Genomic DNA, 20,559 nt, shown 5'->3' on the forward strand with positions numbered 1-20,559 from the left:
CCCAGCTGCTCTGATATTGTTGCAAAAACCCAGTTGGGCTTTGGTTCTTTTCCTTGGTGGCGTCCCAGCAGAGGAAAAACAGGTTCAGAACAGCAGGTCCAACAGCAAATGAAGTGAAGCAGATGCAGATGCAAATGCTATGCAGTGAAATGCAAAAATAGCTAATAAAACTACAAGAAAAACACAGCACCAATCCCCGGCAACGGCGCCAAAAACTTGGTGGGCCCGAAGGAGTGTGAAAATATGAGCGTAATGAAACGGGCCTACAGTAATACCGCAAGTGCACGGTCGTCAGTTGTAGCTCGTGCAAGTACGGGTCGATCCACAGAGATTGGGAGTGTTTGGAGTTTTTAGCTATTTGGGCTCTAAATTGCTATTGGGCTTCTAATTGTGCTTTGGGCTTAGTGGGTTTTTTGTAACAATGAAATGGTTTTGGGCTCAGTGGGCTTTTGGATTGACTGTGAACTTATGGGCTTTTGGTCTTTAGAGTTGTACTGGGCTTTGGGCTAACAGTGAACTGGGCTTAGTAACAGTGAATTGGGCCTTAGACCTTAACCTGAACTGTGGCTGGGCCTTGAACCTGGGCTTTTATTAAGTCCACAGTGGGCTTTTGTTATGAATCTGGGCTTCAGCAGTGCACAGCAGCAGCAGAAGCAGTGCACAGCAGCAGTGGTGGCTTCAGCAGCAGCAAGTAGTAGCACAGCAGCAGCAGCTGGGGGAGAACAAGGCAGTGAATGCAGTAGCAAGAACAGGAGAAACAAAAGAGAAGAAAGAGCAAATAGTGGCAGTGAAACAAACTAACAATGATCATGGGAAAGAAGCAAAAATCAGTGGCAATGAGGCACAAAGGCAGTTAGCCTAAGGCAAGGGAGCAGCAATGAAACAAATGGTAACAGTGGCAGTTAACAGGAAACAAAATCAAATAAACCAAGGTTGTTAGCCAAGGGCAGGGAGGAGTTTGCAGCTGTGGCTAAGCTAAGGCTTAGAATCCACCTTGTGTCCTAGCTAAACAATGCAATTCTAGATTTAAAAACTTAAGCATCCAACTAGAATGGGAAGAAAATCAGCTTGCTCACTGATTTGCCCCTACAGGCATATCAGAGCACCAACTACTTCCCATTACTCAAGCAAAACAGGTCTTCCTAGCAATTCATCATTCATTAGTGCACTAAGGTTTCATCTGAGCCTCAGCAGTGAACTCAGAACATAATTAACACTACAATGGAACTAAACATGATCATTTAAACTACTAAACAGTGAATGAAAATTGCAAATGAAGAACCCTAAAAATTAACAGTGAAATCAAAATTGACATTAAATTAAATTAACCCAATTAGGGGGTATCTCGGCTAACCAAGAACAAGTTTTAACATCCTACATCAGTTCCTATTTATAGTTTACAACAAAACCCTAAACTTCTACAAACCCTAATTTTTGGGGAAAATCAAATTCGACATACCCATGTGTAAATTGGCTTCGACCCATGCTTCTTGATGTTCCTCTGATGCTCTTCCTGCTCCAATTGATGTACTGCAACCCTAGCTCGAGTTGTTTCATCAACTCCACACCTAGGTCAGAGAGATGTGGGTTTGAAAAAGCAACTAGGCTAGAGGGTTGGAGAAAGTGATGGTGATTGAGGTGGTGTCGGGGTATGGAGATGGTTGTGAGGCAGAGGGTGTAGCTGGTGGAGGTGATGGAGTTGCAGAGCTGTGGAGCAGCTCTCTGCAGACGGAGTGGAGGAGAAGAACTCGATGTTTTTGGGAGAAGGGTGTGTTTGGCGATGGGTATAGGGTGTTCGATACTTGGGTGTTAGGCGGGTTCGGCGAGGTTTGATGATCTGCGACAAGGAGCGATGGATGGGAAGATGGTAGGTGGATCCAACGGCGATACGGAGGTAAGCGTGGAGCGACCGTCGGATGAAGGGATGTAGCAAAACGGACGACCCAAGATGGAGATGGGCGTTGCGATGTAAATCGGGGGCTTCGGAGTTTGATGTGCGATGATGGAGCGACCGTAGGATGCTGAAATGCTTCGATCTGACGGCTGAAATCCGAGACGGGCTTGGATAGTGGAAATGTGTTTGAGTAAGGGTTTTGGGCCTTGGGTATGCCAAGCACATATCTTCTTTAAGGACAATTCTTCTTCTTCAAGCCCACTTCTAGCCTTTTGGTCTTGTGCACAACATTCTTCGCGGCTTCCTTGTGTAATTCCTCCCGGCTTTTCACTACTTTTCTGCTCTTTTCCGCTCTGCTATTCATCCAAACTTTATTTATTACCTAAAAATGCAAAATTAAGTAAGAAAAATATTTATTCTTGAAAACAATGAAAATACAGAATATGGGATAAAATGTAGAATTACTGCACAAAAGATGAGTTAAATGCCAACAAAAAGGGATAAATATATACATTATTTGGCACTCATCACATATTTGGGTGCTCGTTCGTGTATTATTGTTAAGTACACTCACACCATTTTCTAGGTTTACTCAGTGCTGCCCTAAATGTCCGAAAAGTGAATATCTATTACTAATCCATGGAATTCAGTTGAGAATAAACCATGAAAAGGAATAATGAAATAAAATAGATTATTTTCTAGGAATTCAATTGATGAATGTTGCGTTAGAATTAATACATGAATGGATCAATACTAGCATGCAATATGTCTAGGAGCGTTTATTCGAGAATCGAGGTATGATATGGTAGAGACATCATATTCGCTCCGAATATTAATTTTGTATAGTCATGGAACGTTGAGACATCCTGAAGACGTTAACGCTCTATACTAGCATGCAATATGTCTAGGAGCCGTCCAATTATCATCCATTCCTATACAAAGGTATTGATGAAATATGCAAAGTGTTTAAAGCTCAATTGAGAGGCTTTAAGGATCACATATTCATGCATGCTCTGAGAGGGTGTACACTTAGTCAGAGATTGTGAAATGAGCTTTCACGAATCCTAAAATATGAGTTTCACATACGTGTCTGAAGCCGTGTCAGAAATATGCAAGAACATGATTTTACAATTTTAGCCTTTGTCGATTTCACCTATTTTTCCGGCTTTCAATTTCTATCCAAAGCCTCATCTTTCAAAATTTAATGACAACAACTTCTACTTCTTCTGAAGTCAACAACATATCTTCAATCATCTTTTCTTTGTCACACAAACAACATATTTATCCCAACAAGACAAGAATTCAACATAAACCCATTCTAAACTTGACAAGAATTCAACACAAACACATTCTATCCTAATCCGAGACATAGCTATAAGTAGAGTAGAAATCAAGACTATAGATTTGATCATCTAAACTTGACAAACAAGCTTGAGATAACAACGCTTGCGAGTTCGACCGAGAAATGCTCTAACATTTTCATCCCTTCCCTGTCATCAGATTGATGACATAATATACTAAAGAAATTGACCACTGATATTGCTGAATAACCAATTCACTGAGTAATTAATATTTGCAATAAAAGTAATATCGTATGATTAGTTTTTTTTTTATGATACTAAAAAGTAGATTCATTACTTAACTGAAAAGGGGACATTGTTTGATTCCTCCAATATTGTACAAAGAAATAAACTTGGTGAGTAGCCTATCCATGACTTAGAAACTTTAAAAATCCTAGCATGCCTAGCGAATGAGTCCGCTAGCTTATTGCAGACTCTTTTAATAAACTGAAATTCCATATGGATACTTGCAAAGTTTAGTTATAATATCGAGAATGATAGATTGATTCTCCGATGCTACTTTGTGATTATCATGATTCACTGCATCCACCACTAACGCCACGTCCAACTCAAAATATACCTGTTATAATCTGAGCTCTTCATCCCACTCCATGGCTTGCAGCAGTCCCTCACTCTCAGCATGCTCTGTACTTAGGAATCTGTATGGATAAGAGCATCTTGCATGCTTATAGTTTCCTATAGAATCACGTAACATTAGTCCAATTCCCAAGTGACTATTTTCAGTTTTTTTGAAAGGTGCGTCACAACATATAAAATAGTAAGGGTTATCAGGTGGCATCCATTGAGCCTGAGATACATCAATGTAAGTCCATGCATTATTATGTGCATGCATTTATTTCCTTTTCTGAAAAGGCGGGGGTATAACAACCACACCCATTAATTCGTTCGACAATTTGTATGGACTAAATCCATTATTATTCCGAGAGCACCAGCTTGTAAAGAGAGCTCAACCAAGAAATATATCAAAGAGTTATATCTCTTTTTCTCAAGACAATCTGCAGTCGAACAGATATAAATATGTGAGCCCGATTGATATGAGAAATAACTCGGACGGTACCAAAGACCAATGCCCAAGTTCCAATCAATTCCTATCCAACAATCAAGGTTGGATTTACCAATTGATTGAACTACGCACAACCTGTGATATTTCAATTATATAAACAAATATAATGCGGAAAAGAAATAACATAGATACCAAAAATTTTGTTAACGAGGAAACCACAAATGCAGAAAAACCTCGGGACCTAGTCCAGATTTGAATTCCACATTGTATTAAGCCGCTACAAACACCAGCCTACTACAAGTTAACTTCAGATTGGAATGTAGTTGAGTCCTAACCAAGTCTCACACTGATTAAGGTACAGTCGCGTTTCTTACGCCTCTAGAACCACGCCGGATTCTGCGCACTTGATTCCCTTAGTTGATTTCACCCACAACTAAGAGTTGCTACGACCTAAAGTCGAAGACTTATAAACAAATCTGCCTCCAAAGATAAGTCTATTCTGATAGATAAATCTGTCTCCCACAGAAGTACCTACAAAGTTTTTGTTCCGGTATTATATTCCCGAAGAGCAAAGTAGAATTATCAATCACCTCACAATAACTTAACTATATGGTAGTAGAAGAAGTTATTGCGGAATCACAAAGAATGAGACGAAGAGATTTGTGATTAATTTTTATATCTTACCTATCGGAGATAAATCTCGATTAAATCTTAGAGAAGATAGTACTCAATTAGATAAAACAAGTAAGATCAGAATACGCAACTACAAAGAAAATAACTGGATCTGGCTTCACGAATCCCAAATGAAGTCTTCAAGTCGTTAACCTATAATGGTTTTGGAAAAACCTAGGTTAAAGGAGAATCGAATCTAGTCGCAACTAGGACACAGGAAAATGTCGGGATTAGGTTTTCCAATTGATAGGTTTCTCCCTTATATAGTCTTTCAAATCAGGGTTTGCTTTCAATCAAAGCTAAGATAGCTTAGTAACCGAGCATTCAATATTTACCGTTAGATAAAATCCTGATTTAAGATTCAAGCTAAGTCTGCTTAAAACCAAAGCAATATCTCTCCACTATTATATACTCTTAACTTGTTACAGACAAATGAAATATACCTTCATTTAGATATGGGTAACCGTACATAAACGTGTATATTGAGTTGCCTCAATAACAGTTAACCGAATTTAGCCATATGAACACTTTTGTCTTAACCACATTCATGTAACACATCTAGACCTACTATGATGATTAATCAATCATGAAATATAATCAAATGAATCTAATTTTGTTTCACATATAGTTGTTCAATTGTTCATTATCTCATAGAAATATATATGAACCAATCAAAACAAAATCGGATTGATTCGTAAGAATCAATTCATGAACATTAAGCCACGGTTTGCAAAAATTTGCATTCCTTAATTCATAAATGTATTTTTTCATGAGTATGAAAAACATACTTAACCGATTTTATAACTTTAACCATTAAGTTTTCAAACATGTACGCAAACAATAGCTTCCGGACTTTGGTCTTGTCCAACCGTTCGCAAACGGGTATGCAAAGAGCCATACCGAACCTAACTCAGGTATAACCGTTCGCATACTAGTATGCAAACAAGGTTGTCGGACTTTATAGTTAAAACCTTTCGCATACTAGGTATGCAAAAAAGGTTCCTAGATCTGAGTCATACCAAAACAGTTAGGTACGCATACTGTGCTGTATCATCATTGAAACATCCTTAGAAGACGACAATAGTTGTCTCACACAAACTATTAGCTTCAAGTAATTTTCAACTGATCGAATGATCAATACGAAACATTCCAAGTCGACATCAAATGATTATCTCACACAAATCATGTAAGATGGTTCATGGCAATTTCCACATGATCATCTTTTGACTTATTATTTAGTTTCAAACAAATAAATTGTTTCCAACTAAACTTATCAAGAATATGATGAACGTAGCTAAAGCAAAACGCTTCGAACACATATTTCGAGAAATAGATAAGTGGGATAAACTCAGATCAAATATCAAATGTGTATAATATAAAAGTCTATATAGCTATACGACTTAGTCTCATTAGGATATATAATAGAATAGACTTCTGAGTGATAGATAAGTTTTAGTCTCCACATACCTTTTGTTGATGAAGTTCCTTCAATCTATCCTTAGTATATCTTCATCTTCAATCGATGAACGCCGTGAAGTCTAAAGGTTAACTACACACTTTATCCTATCCTAGACATATATATATAAGTAGAGTAGAAATCAAGACTATAGTTTTGATCATCTAAACTTGACAAACAAGCTTGAGATAGTGTTTATGGGTAAAAACTGTTTCTGCTGGTTTTGGTAAATTTGGGTGTGTGGATGAGAAACAAATCTAAACCTAAAAAAATGCACTGCACTGGAGTACTTTAGATTCGAGATATCAATCTGTACAATCCTGGCATAAACCAAGAAATGGTCGTTCCAGTCTAGCTTCGGTCACAAAGTGAAGGAGAAGGGTTGGTCTTAGGGAGGGAAGCGAAGAAGGTGTTGAGATCAGAATGGTTAATTCTGAAGGTGTGGTTATTTTATGACTTGTATCAGAATTTGGAACTGGCTTGCGGAATGAAAGCTATCAGTTCTTTGGTATTTTTCTGGATATTGTGTTGTTCATCTCCCCAAAACTTGTTATTTGGTCGAAACTAGGTAAAACCTATTTATATAAGTCATATTGAACGCACCCTGATCTCGTAGAAAGTGGGAGTGATTGAGTGATGGAGAAGTGGGGTTATGTGTAACTGTCATAAACCATGTTCCCACTATGGAAGTAACTGGTTAGTTTACACCCACTACTTCTTGCCGCCACTAACTACCCTGCTTTCTGACACTTTCTTATAATGGGAGTGTTGCACGCCGCACGCTGTAAACCACCAGACCAATACCCTGATGAGCATCCCCCAGTTTGTGACATGTTTGATGTCTCGAGTGTTTTCATGGAAAACATGTAGCAGGTTGCTATGTGTGGCAAGTCAAAATCAGGAGACTTTCCACAAGATAATAGCATGTGATGCTATTTGTCTTGTCTTAGTTGGTCGTCCAAAACTTGCCACGGGCCTGTCAATTCTGTGGTGAATTTGGACGGATGAGATCGTAACTCATGAGAAAGGGTGGCCATTGATTATGGCCACATTCTGTTGGCGCCTCATGGTAGCACAGTAGCGTCATTGGCACATGCCAATGGTGTAGTGGCATGTAGCGGCATGCCAGTGGCATAGTGGTGCCTGGCGTAGCCATGGCAGCCATTTTGGCATATTGGTGTTAGACCCAAATATGGCTCTGGTAACATTGGCCTTGTTGCTATATCAAACTTAAGGCCTTAGGAGAATTACTTGACTTAGTTGGCGTGGAAACTTTAGCTAAATTAGGGTTTGGCATATCGAAACCCTAATTAGCGCGTACGACATGGCCGCGATGCGATTACGCTTTATGCAATCGGTGCCATGGCCACATTAAAGGAATCATGGCAGGCCATAATATGAGAATAACCACAGGCGCAAGGATGGCCATGGGTGATTATAAAATGGCGTCGTTTTTAGGATTTGGCGGGTCCCACATGGCTCGTGGCATGTTGTAGGGCCAAAGTGGCGTAATTGGGTCACGACTGGAAATTAGGGTTTCGACTAATGCCACTAAGGCATAGTCGTGTTTGGAATACCCTAATTGGAATATGTTATGGCGTTTGTCCACGAACAAGAAGTGGGTTAGCACGTTGGCGCGCTATTTATGGAATGTTGACACGATCGGCATGCTACTGCGGTAAAATGGCACGTTTGGCATATTCGGCGTGCTATTGCGGCAAAGTGGCACGTTTGGCATGTTTGGCATGCCAATTAGGGTATTGGCGCGGCTTTTGGAAAGCCAATTTGGCATTGTGACCTTCTGGCACAACTTTGACTCTTTTGATACTGTGGCAGGTTTAGAGTGACCTGATTGGTCGAAAAAAGAGGGGCCGACCAGGCATGGGCGTGGCCACACTTCTGGTGTGCATGTGGCGGATTTAAAGCGACCTGATTGGTCAATGGGAAACATGGTCGGCAAGTATGGGCCCAACCAAGGTGTGGCGGGTTTAAGGGGGCCTGATTGGTCGACGGGGAAATAAGGTCGGTCGGGAAACATGGGGCGTGGCCAATTTGCAAATGGCGCCGGCTGGCCTAAGGCATGGCCACACCTCCCTTTACTGCTGCTCCTATGGCATTTTTTATTCCTTGTTTTCTGATTTTGGGCAGGATTTTGCACCTACTAATCCATAAGGATTGATTGCTTAGTTCACCTAACCCTAATTTTGACCAGCGAGGTCTAATATATTGCGCAAGGCCCAAAACCCTAATTTATGCAAATTAATCAGGGTAATATTTGAATATTGTGAATTATCACAAAATTGATTGAATTCTATGCGTTAACACAGAGTTCTTTAAGTTTAATGCCAGAGAGCCGTATGCTTTCTGATTGAGTACTTTTATGCAAGGACCTTAACCTCGACACCTGGAAATCCGCGTTACTCTGATGCGAGTGAACAGAAATTTTCATGCCATATCAATATTAAGGGTTCGTCCGGGGAACATAACACAGAAAGTATTCAAAGAAACTTATAATACAGGCAAGGCAAGGTGCCGAAATTTACAGAATATCTGGGATTGTTACTACATGCACCATTCTAGATAAATTTCATGAGGAAATATTGAGTTGCTCAATAAATGTGCCAGTGGAGAGGTTGAACACTCATCGCTTTTACATGGATCCGTTTATTTGCAGAGTGACTGCATATTATATGCAAGGTTTACAATTTTAACCCTAAACTAAAAACCACCACCATCATTAAGTCCCATGCTTATCTCGTAACAGTGGCATTGTTGCGGGGTAAGCATGAGATGGTGACAGACAGGGATGAAACCAAAAAGGCAAAACATTCGGAAACTGCCATGGAGAGTTCAACTGACCTTGGTAAGAGGCACGAGTGGTCCATGGTCCTTGCTTTGGCGGCTTGGAGCGTTGGTGTGCTCCCGGCTCGGCTACGGCGCTGATAGCATAGAGCATGGTGTTGGCTTGGTTGTGAGGAAATGCGCGGAGCGTTTGGCGTGGCAACTTTGGCCACGGAGCATTGTAGGTCGAGCGCTCAGCGTATTGGCATGTTGCTGGTTCATCCGCGGAGATTGGTGCCATGGAGCGTCGCCACCGCGGGCCCAGCTGCCTTCTTCCGTGCATAGCTCAAAAGAGAAACCTCCCTCTACTCGAACTCCAAAAGCGCTACGCCTATAAAAGGCGCTGCCTATCTTCTTTATTTTGTATCGTCGGTTTTGTTTCCACATCTTGGTGCTAGTGGCAAAGGTATAAATCAGCGGAGGGAACAACAACAATAAAGCAGGCGAGCATATTTCAGGTACGTATTTCAACGTTTCTCCTTTTGTTTGCTCTTTTGTGTTGGTGTAAACCCTATCCATAGGCATGACCTCCATGAACTTGTAAAAATACTTTCAATATGTATGATTGCTCTTCACTAGTAGTATTGCATCAGCGTTAACCACAACATGAACAACAACAAAACCAATCATTATGTTAGGTGAGCATGTATGGGCGGACGACTATGTTTGCTCCTTTCTCCATAAAACCTAGCTGTAGGGTTTCCTTTTATCCATGAGCACAACTACCGCGGCAAAGCGTAATTTGGCCGAGGGCATACTTCCTGCGGCGTTGCATGGTTTCGGCCAAGAACATGTTTACGTTGTATTGTCCGGTTTCGGCCAAGTGCATATTTCCCGCGACATCACATGTATCCCATTAAGCAGGCGTCAGTCCCCATTCCTTTTGGCCGTGAGTGTCATGACATGTGGCCAAAGGAAAACTTTCCGTATAAAATTTGTTGTTGACTCTTGATTACTGTACCCAGATTTTGAGAAAATATCCATGCGTGGTTTTCTTCAAAGTAGTAATTTTTCCGTTTTTACTCCGTTGTAGTTACTTTGAAAGTGAAAGCAGCATAAGGAATTTTTGTTAAGATGTCACCTGAAAGCATTTCTGCCGCCGCATCGAGAAATGCTAACAACTCCAAGCCGAACGCGAATGATGAGTTCTTTACAAAGTCTGCTACAGTTACAATGACCCATCCCAAATTCGTGGCAACCCTTCTGACTGATTTCGAGAATGAAGGAGAAGTCCAATCAGTCTATCCAGGGCGTATAATGAGGTTTTGCCTTCAGAAAAAGAGTATCTGGCTTCTCCCATTGATTTAAAAATCTGTCATAATCTATTGCGCTCTTACGATAAATGGATGAAATTCATGATAAGCCGAGACCATGTAAGATCCAATCTGATTGGGGCGCAAATCATGAATGCTGTCATGGCATCTGCGACACTTCAAATCAGAAAAGATGCTGCAGGTTTGATTACTTTCATCTCCAGATGGTGTCCGGAAACTCACACGACTATATGTAGATGGGGTGAGATGACCATTACTTTGGAAAGCGTAGCCGTTCTGTTGAGTCTTCTAATAATAGGGAATATCGACGTCGTTTTATCTGAGGAGGAAGAAGAAATGCATGCCACTTTGGTCACGAAATCAACAGGATATGTTCGGAAGGATTATGAGGAAAAGTGTTTCTATAACTGGTGGGTGTCTGAATGGTTCCTTGATAAGCCGGAGAAGGATAAAGTGTTGGATGATACACTCCATGTTGCTGCATTTTTAGCTCTGTGGATATCCAGGGACATTTTTGATTATGGTTCTGGCAAGAAGGAGATAAGGCAGAAGCTCAAATTTTCTATCAAATTAGCGAAAGGCGTTGCTCTTCCCATCGGCAGTTTGTTCCTCGGCTCTTTGTACACCCATCTGGATCACTTAGCAGCGGACATGTATGTCTCTAATGGGTATATGAAAGTAGACTCATACGTCCATGTCGCCTTTCTCCAAGCATGGTTGTGGGAGCATTTTAAAACTTATGCTCCTAAACCGAAAACCTCATTTCCTGATACATATGGCGGCTCTAAGATACTCCGTTGGTTGGAGAGGCATCCAAAAACCTGCTCAAAACTCATTGATTTTCTTGACAACGCGCATGCAGTTGACTTTCGTCCTTGGGCTCCAGTTCACGCGTCTATAGTTCTCCAAATACTTTTGCGTCTGCCTCGAACATGACATTGCATTTCGTCGAAGAGAATATGAGCACGAGAGAAATTGTGTTCATGCAAAGCTTCGTACCTGGATATGTGCCATCTTTTTCAGAGGATCTTGTGAAGTGGTTCCTTACAACATTGACAGGCCGCTCATCATATGGGTTTTGATCAGGGGGTTCCTTTTCGCCGTCCATTCACGACTCCAAAAGAACTGTTGTCAGCCGTATCTTTGCGTCCCATAAAATCCTCCATTTTATGCTCCCAGAACGAAAACCAGTGACATCCTCCAAATATAATGTTTTCTGGAAGGAAGAGTTTCTCGCTATTCACCAATTCGTGAAGGATGTTGTGACAGTTCCACGCGGCAAGCCCTCTCCTAAAGTTCTGGAAAAACACGGATTGTTGAGGTTGCTTCCTTCGGGTAAGCGAAAATCTGACAGTCCCCAGGAAAAAGAACGGAAGTCGAAAGATCGTGCGGGCGGCATCCGATCGGCTTCGGCGGCCCTTGTGACTTTCAGTTCTTCCAACATGCAAGTATGTATAATTTCCTTCTTGACTTGGCTGAATTGCGTAAATATTCTAAATTGTTGTCACTGAGCATCTCTTTCTTTTTAACTCGGGGTCTTGACAACATGAATGCCTTCACCAGACTTGCACGTAAACAAAAAACGACACCTTCTGAAGAAAAATATGGCGATACTGAGCCGCTCGACAGCGAAGAGGAAAGCGAAGAAAAAGAAAGATCAGGATCCGATAGTGATGGAAAAAGTATTTCAGAGCGTAGCAACGCGTCTTCTTCCAGTCCCAGTGGACCCGCTGATGAGTCGGTGAGTTTACCACACGTTTTCCTCTTGGACTATTTATTTATACGAATAAATATTCAACTGGTGATATTTACAGGAAGAAGCCGCTTCTGAAATAACCTTGATATGGAGATTCATGGCAATGAAGATGTAGCGGTGTCTCCAATCATGGAAACCGTACCCACTGGCAATCTAGAGATGGAGATGATCGTTGTGAAGATGCTGATGTGTCCCCAATGGCGGAAAACGCTTCCGTGGCTGCGGGCGCAATCGTTGCCAATGAACCTTTGCTAGTTACAGATTCTGCTGCAGGCGTGGCTTTCGACCCTCCATTTTTGGCTCCTTTTGAAGGTCACATGCTGATCGGAGGCTTCAGTGTACCAGTTAAATATGAGGAGTTGTATACCAAAATATGGGAAAGGTATGGACATATCGCCACAACCCAAAAGATCACTAGCCGATTTACGTTGTTCAAGCGTGTGGAAGAAGCCTTATCTTCAATTCATGACATGTGCAATGTGACTGTCCACACTGTTTCTGGAGATGTAGTCTCAAGCTGGAAGTTCCACCGAGATATGTGCGTAGACTTCGAGTTTAACGCCTCTTGGTTCTGTTGCAGGCCGAAGTGGTCGAAGGTCCCTCCGCGGATTTGATCCATCAACATGAAGCAGAAATCGAAAAGTTGTCTCAAGAGTTGAAACTGAAACAGGCGGATCTTTAAAGCATGAAGGATATTTTCTCCAAGCCGTTGTTGGATAATTTCCCTTGAATGTCTTTTATTTTTCTGAACTTCCTTCTCTTAGTTTTTTTTTGGAAAGGAAAAATACGCCTCTTTATGGTTTGATTTTCTATTTTTTTGATTGATAAATGGTTGCTTTATAAGGATTTTCTGAATTGACTTATTTTTAGGACGGTTTTGTGAGTAATATTTTTTTTTTTTGAAAGTAATGGTACTTAAATCAACAGATATGTTAGGATCCATATCCTGAATAAAGGTAGTGCAACCATTTTTGGAAGAACGACAAGTATTGCATGAAAAGGGAAAAATATGGGAATGGTATGAAATCTTAGAACAATTGGGTTATTGGCTTTTGTTGTCAATATGGAACTGACGCATTCAAAACGTGAGTTGCGCAAACAATGTTCAACAAATCGTGAGTCAGATTTCTAGCACATTCAAAACGTGAGTTGCACAAACAATGTTCAACAAAACTTACCCGCTTAAGGGTCTTCCAATAAACTGAATTTTCAGGATGTAAATCCAAATTTATTGTGTGACATTGTCCCGACCGCGAGAAGTCCCCAGTCTTCCTTTATTATCCGTGTAACACATTTACGTCGACCTGCGACAAGGCGAAGAGTCTCTAGTCCCCAGGCGCAATTCCCCTGAATCTATCTTTCTTTGGACAATGCGCTTCAGATCATTGCATTCACTGGTAGGATGATGGATAAATCTATGATATTGGCAACTTCTTGAATCTAGAATCTCTTGATTAGTTGGTGGGCGCCATACCGAGGGTAGTTGGACCACCCCCTCTTGCACCCAAATTTCCAGTAACTCCAAGACTCTGTTGACAGGCAACGAGAAACGTGGACATTCTTGGTCTGGCTTCTCTTGCATCAGCGGCTGTGGTGGGAGTTCTAGTGGGTTTTGCCATACAACTATTTTCGAGGGCGGAATCGATGCTTGAGTGACCATGGATTCGTGAGCGGACCGTTTACTTCCACCATATTGCTGAAGGGTAACTTCTCTTGAGGGGCCTGTGTCAGTGGCGGCGACATGAGATTGCTGGGTTGGTTATTGCTCGTTCCCATAAGCGTCTTGGAAGATTTCCCCTTCTTCCGGAGCCTCTCTCGTAAGTAAAGCAGTCGTGGCTGCGGACAGTTGGACGACTCTTTGAACTTCCGCGAGAGTTTGAAGATAAATGTTTTTCAACAAAGCTTCATAGGCTGGCTCTTTACCCTTTTCATGTAGAAGCTATGGCACACCTGGAAAGTCTCCTTCTCTGGTCTTGTGAAACTGTCTTGGCTCTCTGTCATTGGCAGAATCCAATTGGTTGTTCCTTTTCTGCTCTTGTATAACATGGATACGTGATTTGTCTGTATCTTCATTGGTAGAAGTACAGGCCTTGGCCAAATATTGAACGTCATTCGTATTATTCTGAAGACTGGTGAGATCTTTCTGACAGGTACTTGCTGATTCGTTCCACAATCGACTTATCATACTCTTCATGATACAAAGCGTTTCATTTCGCCGCCTGATAATATCAACTTGGTTTGCAGCCATATCCTCTAGCATTTTTATCATACCCCCCATCATGGATGGATTCTGGCTATTCACTGCTCTTGAAAGGTTTGAATGACCCGAATACATCTGGAGGTTGGAATCTTTGATTTAAATGAGTTTTGGCTAATGATTGAGTTAGGCTTAATACCAATTAGGATGGAAATGAAATTGAGAATTGAATTTGCAACCGAGAGATTTAATCTCCCACTATGGTCGCCAATTGTTTATGGGTAAAAACTTTTTCTGCTGGTTTTGGTAAATTTGGGTGTGTGGATGAGAAACAAATCTAAACCTAAAACAAATGCACTGCACGGAGTAATTTAGATTCGAGAGATCAGTCTGTACAATCTTGTCCTAAACCAAGAAATGGTCGTTCCAGTCTTGCTTCGGTCACAAAGTGAAGGAGAAGGGTTGGTCTTAGGGAGGGAAGCGAAGAAGGTGTTGAAATCAGAATGGTTAATTCTGAAGGTGTGGTTATTTTATGACTTGTATCAAAATTTAGAACTGGCTTGCGGAATGAAAGCTATCAGTTCTTTGGTATTTTTCTGGATACTATGTTGCCGATCTCCCCAAAACTTGTTGTTTAGTCGAAAATAGGTAAAACCTATTTATACAAGTCATATTGAACGCACCCTACTCTCGTAGAAAGTGGGAGTGATTGAGTGATGGAGAAGTGGGGTTATGTGTAACTGTCAGAAACCATGTTCCCACTATGGAAGTAACTGGTTAGTTTACACCCACTAATTCTTGCCGCCACTAACTGCCCTACTTTCTGACACTTTCTTATAATGGGCGTGTTGCACGCCGCACGATGTAAACCGCTAGACCAATATCCTGATGAGCATCCCCCAGTTTGTGACATGTTTGATGTCTCGGGTGTTTTCATGGAAAACATGTAGCAGGTTGCTATGTGTGGCAAGTCAAAATCAGGAGACTTGCCACAAGATAATAACACGTGATGTTATTTGGCTTGTCTTAGTTGGTCGTCCAAAACTTGCCACAGGCCTGTCAATTCTGTGGCTAATTTGGACAGCTGAGATCGTAACTCATGAGAAAGGGTGGCCATTGATTATGGCCGCATTATGTTGGCGCCTGATGGTGGCACAGTGGCGTCATTGGCACATGCAATGGTGTAGTGGCATGTAGTGTCATGCCAGTGGCATAGTGGCGCCTGGCGTAGCCGTGGCAGCTATTTTCACATATTGGTGTTAGACCCAAATATGGCTCTGGTAACATTGGCCCTGTTGCTATATCAAACTTAAGGCCTTAGGATAATTACTTGACTTAGTTGGCGTGACAACTTTAGCTAAATTAGGGTTTGGCATATCGAAACCCTAATTAGCGCGTACGGTATGGCCGCGACACGGTGGCGCTTTATGCAATCGGTGCCACGGATACATTAAAGGAATCATGGCAGGCCATAATATGGGAATAACCACAGGCGCAAGGATGGCCATGGGTGATTATAGAATGGCGCCGTTTTTAGGATTTGGCGGGTCCCACATTGCTCGTGGCATGTTGTAGCGCCAAAGTGGCGTAATTGGGTCACGACTGGAAATTAGGGTTTCGACTAATGCCACTAAGGCAGAGCCGTGTTTGTAATACCCTAATTGGAATATGTTATGGCGTTTGGCCACGAACAAGAAGTGGGTTAGCACGTTGGCGCGCTATTTATGACATGTTGACACGATCGGCATGATACTGCGGCAAAGTGGCACGTTTGGCATGTTCGGCATGTTACTGCGGCAAAGTGGCACGTTTGGCATGCCAATTAGTGTATTGGCGTGGCTTTTGGAAAGCCAATTTGGCATTGTGACCTTCTGGCGCACCTTTGCCTCTTTTGATACTGTAGCAGGTTTAGAGCGACCTGATTGGTCGAAAAAAGAGGGTTCGGCCAAGCATGGGCGTGGAGGATTTAAAGCGACCTGATTGGTCGATGGGAAACAAGACCGGAAAGTATGGGCTCATCCAACGTTTGGCGGGTTTAAGGCGACCTGATTGGTCGACGGGGAAATAAGGTCGGTCGGGCAACATGGGGCGTGGCCAATTAGCAAATGGCGCCGGCTGTCCTAAGGCATGGCCACACCTCCCTTTGTTGCTCCTACTATGGCTCTTTTTATTCCTTGTTTTGTGATTTTGGGTAGGACTTTGCACATACTAATCCTTAAGGATTAATTGCTTAGTTCGCCTAAGCCTAATTTTGACAAGCGGGGTATAATATATTGCACAAGGCGCAAGACCCTAGGTGAATTATCACAAAATTGATTGAATTATATATGTTGACACATAGTTCTTTAAGTTTATTGCCAGAGAGCCGTATGCTTTCTGATTGAGTACTTTTATGCAAGGACCTTAACCTCGATACTTGGAAATCCGCGCTACCCTATTGCGAGTGAACACAAATTGTCATGCCATATCAATATTAAGGGTTCGGCCGGGGAACATAGCACATAAAATATTCAAAGAAACTTACAATACAGGCAAGGAAAGGTGCCGAAATTTACAGAATATCTGGGATTGTTGCTACATGCACCATTCTAGATAAATTTAATGAGAAAATATTGAGTTGCTCAATAAATGTGCCAGTGGAGAGGTTGAACACTCAGCGCTTTTACATGGCTCCTTTTCTTTGCAGAGTGACGACATATTAAATGCAAGGTTTATAATTTTAACCATGAACTAAAAACCACCATCAACAGATAACAACGTTTGCGAGTTCGACCGAGAAATGATCTAACATTTTCATCCCTTCCCTGTCATCAGATTGATGACATAATATACTAAAAAAATTGACCACTGATCTTGTTGAATAACCAATTCACTGAGTAATCAATATTTGCAATATAAGTAATATCGTATGATTAGTTTTTTTTTTTCCTTTTCTTTATGATACTAAAAAGTAGATTCATTACTTAACTGAAAGGGAGACATTGTTTGATTCCTCCAATATTGCACAAAGAAATAAACTTGGTGGGTAGCCTATCCATGAATTGGAAACTTTAAAAATCCTAGCATGCCTAGCGAATGAGTCCGCTGGCTTATTGCAGACTCTTTTAATAAACTAAAATTCCATAATGGATACTTGCAAAGTTTAGTTATAATATCTAGAATAATATATTGATTCTCCCATGCTACTTTGTGATGATCATGATTCACTGCATCCACCACTAACTGCACGTCCAACTCAAAATATACGTGCTGTAATATGAGTTATGCATCCCACTCCATGGCTTGCAACAATCTCTCACTCTCAGCATACTCCGTAGTTAAGAATTTGTATGCATAAGAGCATCTTGCCTGCTCATAGTTTCCTGCAAAATCACGTAAGATTAGTCCAATTCCCGAATGATTATTTTCAGTTGTTTTTGAAAGATGCGTCACAACTTATAGAATAATAAGGGATATCAGATCGCATCCAGTGAGCCTGAGATACATCAATGTATGTCCATGCCTTATTAGGTGCATGCATTTGGTTCCTTTTTATCCCTTCCCTGTCATCAGATTAAGCTCCTTTTCATATCTTCCCTATCATCAGATTGATGACATAATATATTAAAGAAATTAACAACTGATCTTACTGAATAACCAGTTCACTGAGTAATTAATATTTGCAATATAATTAATACCGTATTATTATTATTATTATTATTTTGATACTAAAAAGTGGATTCATTGCTTAACTGAAAGGGAGACATTGTTTGCTTCCTCCAATATTGCACAAATAAACTTGGTGGGTAGCCTATCCATGACTTAGAAACTTTAAAAATCCTAGTATGCCTATCGAATGAGTCCGATGGCTTATTGCAAACTCTTTTAATAAACTTAAATTCCATAATGGATACTTGCAAAGTTTAATTATAATATCTAGAAAAGATTCTCATCAGACAAGAAACTTGTCAGTAGCCGAGCAACAAGCTGGGCTCCAACCCCTTTTTGTACGACCACATTTAACCTATGAAATATGAAATAGGAAATCAACCTATTATCCATGTAGTTGCGTATAATAATAGGTTGATTCTCCCATGCTACTTTGTGATGATCATGATTCACTGCATCCACCACTAACTGCACGTCCAACTCAAAATATACATGTTCTAATATGAGATCTTCATCCCACTCCATGGATTGTAGCAGTCCCTCACTCTCAGCATGCTATATACTTAGGAGTTTGTATGCATAAGAGCATCTTGCCTACTCATAGTTTCCTGCAAAATCACGTAAGATTAGTCCAATTCCCGAGTGATTGTTTTCAGTTTTTTTGAAAATATGCATCACAACATATAGAATAGTAAGGGTTATCAGGTGGCATCCAGTGAGTATGAGATACATCAATGTAGGTGCATGCATTTGGTTCTTTTTCATCCATTCTCTGTCATCAAATTGAGTTGTTGTACGCTTCCTATCGCGTTGATTATATTGGGCTTGATGCCTTAAAATACACATATACAACGTGCTTTCCAAATTTCCCATATTGTATTGGCCAATTGCACTATCCAATCCTCATCTAGATTGCTCATCTTATTTTTAAACCAACTTCTTATCCAGTCAGTCACAGAATTATTAGCTATCTGCACATTTTACTTGCACCTGGGGTTGCTTGAAGCACTCTTCTTGAGAAATGATATTATCACAGAATATGAGATGTCATCTCAATGCTTTGTTTACAGATTATACAATTCTCTCCATTGTATCCGATTACTCTTTCCAAACTTTCACTGCTAAGGACTATGTCAAAGGCACATTTCCATATAAAATGTTTAACACATTGTAGAGTGTTAAGGCTCCATATTTTCTTCCATAGTTTTGCTTCTTCCTCGTCATAAGTTCTTTTTGGTTGTGCTTGATATTTACTAGTTTGTGATATGCATACTTTGAAAAAGCGGGGGTACAACAACCACACCCAATATTTCGATTAGCAATCTATATGGACAAACTCCAATATACTTTCTAGAGAATCAACTAGACAGTCAGACTCAATCTAGATAAAAAGTATATCAAAGAGTTTATATCTCAATCTCTCGATTTGATATATACTCAAGCAAATAGAAATCTGCGAGTCTTTATCAAATACTAGAGAGATAACTCAGATGGTACCAAAGATCAATATCCAAGTATCGATCAATTTAAATCAACAACCAAAAGTTCGGATATTCTAATTGATTGAACAATGCACAACCTGTGATATTTCAATGATATAACAAAATATAATGCGGAAAAGAAATAACACCGACACCAGAATTTTGTTAAGAGGAAACCGCAAATGCAGAAAACCCCGGGACCTAGTCCAGATTGAACACACACTGTATTAAGCCGCTACAGACACTAGCCTACTTCAAACTAACTTCGTTCTGGACTGTAGTTGAACCCCAATCAATCTCACACTGATCCAAGGTACAGTTATTCTCCTACGTCTCTGATCCCAGCAGGATGCTACGCACTTGATTCCCTTAGCTGATCTCACCCACAACTAAGAGTTGCTACGACCCAAAGTCGAAGACTTTAATAAACAAATATGTTGTAGGATCAGAATCTCGCAACAATAATATCTCAGCGAAATTTTCAACAACACAACACAACAACGTCGCAGAACAATTTCAGAAATGATATAATAAACGACGTCAGCTAAAATCATGAGAAAGATGTGATGGTCCTGCGAAAATTAGAGAGTTTGCGAGATTAACATTTGTAAGGTTGCAAGAATGTCGTAAGCCATATCCGAAAATATAGGACAGATTAGCTGTCATCTACTATGTATTTCCCTATAAATAGTCGTTCGGTTGTAAAGGAGATGAGAGATCTTTTTTTGAGTAAGAAACAAGTAAATAAGAGAGAGAAAATCTAGAGCAGTGGTTACTCTTGATTCCTTTATATTTTCTTGTAAGATTGTTCAAAGATTCATCAATAAAATTAAGATTGTTAATCTAAAAATGAGTTGAGTGTTAATGAAATCATATGAGGGGTGTAGTGTAGGATTTCCTGCAACTACATAATGGCACTAGAAACAGGGAATATTGAAGATTATTCTAGAAAAAATTGAAGATTAATATTGAGATT

This window comes from Papaver somniferum, chromosome 1 (assembly GCF_003573695.1).
Source record: "Papaver somniferum cultivar HN1 chromosome 1, ASM357369v1, whole genome shotgun sequence".
Classification (NCBI taxonomy): domain Eukaryota; kingdom Viridiplantae; phylum Streptophyta; class Magnoliopsida; order Ranunculales; family Papaveraceae; genus Papaver; species Papaver somniferum.